This window comes from Tribolium madens, unplaced genomic scaffold (genome assembly GCF_015345945.1).
Source record: "Tribolium madens isolate multiple individuals breed KSU strain unplaced genomic scaffold, Tmad_KSU_1.1 Scaffold_19;HRSCAF=116;Tcas5.2_LG9, whole genome shotgun sequence".
NCBI classification, from domain to species: Eukaryota; Metazoa; Arthropoda; class Insecta; order Coleoptera; family Tenebrionidae; genus Tribolium; species Tribolium madens.
In genome coordinates, this window is record NW_025400983.1 from 1,053,788 (window position 1) to 1,057,613 (window position 3,826).

Genomic DNA, 3,826 nt, shown 5'->3' on the forward strand with positions numbered 1-3,826 from the left:
ACTAGAATTGAATTACCGGAATTACTTGTAAATTATTACAAAATTACATTAAATATTTTAGAAGTATCGTAATTAATTTGGAATTACAGAAACTATTTTTATATTACGAAAAATTAAGTTGGAATTACAGCAACTATGTTGGAATTAAGTTGTAATTACAAGAATTAATTTAGAATTATAGGAATTGATCCCAAAAAAATTTAATTACGATGGATTAATAGAATTATTGAAATTGAATTTTGGTGGAATTTTTTGCATTACTTATCGGAATTATTTGTAAATTACTGGAAGTTTTTTTTTAAATTACTAAATTTTTTTTTGAATTACTGGAATTCTTTTTGGAATTATCAAAGATACAAGAATTCTTGTTGGAGTTATCATCGATAATTTATTCTTTTGAAAATCACATGAAATTTCTTAAAACCATCGGAATTAATTTTAAATTGCAGGAATTATTTTGGAATTACGATTTGTAAGTTGGAATTACAGGAATTAATTGGGAATTATAAGAATTAATCTAAAAACAATAAAAAATTTTCCTTTTTCGTTGCATTTTCTACCTTATTTTAACATTTTTTTTTATATTGTGAGGTTAGGAAAGTAGAAATATTTACGATCAAAATACAATAATACTTCCAACTTAAATTAATAACTCAGGCAAGTAATTAATTATCATTGATATAATAAATTAACACGTCCATTAAGTGAGGTTATATTCCTCACCGTTGTGTTTCTGTGTAACAAATGTGCTAGTAGTAAAAAAAGTATTATATAAAACACGGTGAAGATTCTTACAGCCTTGCAATTGTTAATGCCCTCGCTGCTGCGCAGCTCGGCTATAAAATCTCCCCTCTACCTTGTGATATACTATTGGCACAGTTTGAAGGCCGCTCCAGGCAAATGAATTAATTTCTTCCCATTTTGAAACGGTAAACTCCCTAATAATTTTTAATTCGTCTTGGTGTCGCGATAAAAATCGTAAATTTGTGGCTTTGCCTTTTAATTGTGCAAGAATAAAATGACTTGAATTAATTCAAACAGCGGCGAGATTTATGATTCCATTAATTTATGACACGAGTACATGCGTTGGGCACCTGTTTCGGAAAGTATTTGGGTTTGATCGGTTTCCTAACACGTTGAAAAATTGGAGAAACGACTGTGAAGTATTGATTTCGTGGTAGAAATCTTCGAGATGATGATTTTTTAAATCTCTATTTGTGAATCGTTTCTCTAAACGAGAGAAAGCGATAAATAACACTGCTGAAAATCAAATTATGGTCAGGTTGCATTTGAACGGACTTTCACGAAACGTGTAAAAATTTTCTTCTTCATTTTTGTAATTATTCCAAATTTGATTTGAAATCTTAAAATTTTAAATCTCGAAATTTCATTATTTGTTGTTGTTTACGTCAGTAAAAGATATAAAATATATCATGTTTAACTGTCCTTTTTAAATCCTCTCTTTCTGTTTTTCACAAATTAATAGTGAGTTATTGAGAACTTAGAAATAAAGTAACTAGAAAAAAAAACAAACAAAATAGAAAATCTTAAAAAATAGAAACAGAAAATCAAAATTACGTAAGTCATTAGCAAAATCTTTTTGTACTTAGAATTTCAAAAAAAGTAATCTGAGAATCTTGAAACAAATTCAAAAAAAATTGTTCACTGCATAATTTCAATAATACTTTAGTTCTTAAGTGAGTTAGTGAGAATTTAAAAAATAATAAGACTTTGAAGTTTGTAAAATATTTTAAAATTAAGACCTTGAAACAATTAAAATCTTAGTACTGTTTAACTACCTAAAAATGTTAACAGTCTTTTTCAAGATCTAAAGTTTTCGCTTTCGAAAATCTTAAGAATTAAGATCTTGAAACATAAACATCTTGATCATTACCGAAGCTTTAAATGTTTGATAGCTTATCAAAATCTTAGCTTTAAACACTTAAAGTGAATACATGAATCTTGAAAATCAAGATTTTTAAACAAAAAATCAGAAATTAAAACAAATTTTAAACTGCATAATTGCAATGCAAGTGTCAACAATCTTTAAAAAAAACTTTAAAATTGAGATCTTGAAACAGGAAGGTAAACCTTGTCGTATAATTTTGAAATCTTGGGAGATGACACTTGGAAATCTTAAAAATTGAGATCTTGAAACATAAAATCAAAATTTCTTAAATCGTTAGCGAAGGCTAAATGTCAACATTCTTGATATTTTATCAAAATCTTAGCTTTAAAAACTTAAATTGAATACATGAATCTTGAAAATCGAGATTTTGAGACAAAAATCAGAAATTAAAACATTTTAGACTGCATAATCGCAATGTTTTAGTTAAGATCTTAACTAAATAAAACTTTGAAGTGTCAAAAATCTTAAAAAAAACTTTAAAATTGAGATCTTAAAACAAGAAATTAAAGCTTGTCGTAAAATTTTGAAATCTGGGTACAGCACCTAAATTTTTAGGAGTCTTTTTCAAGATCTGGAGTTAAACGCTTTAGCGAATTTTTGAGAGTTAAAGAGACTTGAAAATCTTAAGAATTGAGATCTTGAAACATAAAATCAAAATTTTTTAAATCGTTAGCGAATTCTAAATGTTTCAACATTCTTGATATTTTATCAAAATCTTAGCTTTAAAAACTTAAATTGAGTACATGAATCTTGAAAATCAAGATTTTGAAACAAAAAATCAGAAATTAAAACAAATTTTAAACTGCATAATTGCAATGCTTTAGTTAAGATCTTAACAAAATAAAACTTTGAAGTGATAAAAATCTTAAAAAAACTTTAAAATTGAGATCTTGAAACAAGAAGTTAAAACTTGGCGTAAAATTTTGAAATCTTGGTACAACATTTTAAACTTAAACTACCTAAAGTTTTGAGGAGTCTTTTTCAAGATCTGTAGTTAAACGCTTTAGCGAATTTTTGAGAGTTAAAGAGACTTGAAAATCTTAAGAATTCAGATCTTGAAACATAAAATCAAAATTATTTAAATCGTTAGCGAAAGTCTTAAATGTTTCAACACTCTTGATAGTTTATCAAAATCTTAGTTTTAAAAACTTAAATTGAATACATGAATCTTGAAATCAAGATTTTGAAACAAAAAATCAGAAATTAAAACAAATTTTAAACTGCATAATTGCAATGTTTTAGTTAAGATCTTAACAAAATAAAACTTTCAAGTGTCAAAAATCTTTAAAATTAAGATCTTGAAACAAGAAGTTAAAGCTTGTCGTAAAAGCATAAAAGTTTTGAGGAGTCTTTTTCAAAATCTGGAGTTAAAACAGTTAAAAAGACTTGAAAATCATAAGAATTGAGATCTTGAAACATAAAATCAAAATTACTTAAATCGTTAGCGAAGGCTTTAAAAACACTCTTGATAGCTTAGCAAAATCTTAGCTTTAAAAACTTAAATTGAATACTTAGAAAAAAAGCAATCGGAGTATCTTTAAAATTAAGATCTTGAAACAGAAAATCAGAAATTAAAAAAATTGTACACTGCATATTTTTAATACTTTAGTTCTTTAGTAAATTGGTAAGAATTTAACTAAATAAGATTTTAAAGTGTTAAGAAAAGTGAGATATTGAAAAAATCTTGAATCCTTAATACAGCTGTTTAAAATTGTTAGCAATCTTTTAGCTCTTGTTGAGATAAAATTTCAGCTTTAAAAACGTAAAAATACAAATCTTGAAACAAAAAGCCAGAAATTTACCGTTTTTTTCATGAGTAGTTCATAAAAATACTGGTATCAAAAGAATAAAGATTTTTGTAGATAAAATGTTAGAATTTGAAATCTTGAAAGAAAAAAATCAAAAATTTCAGGACAT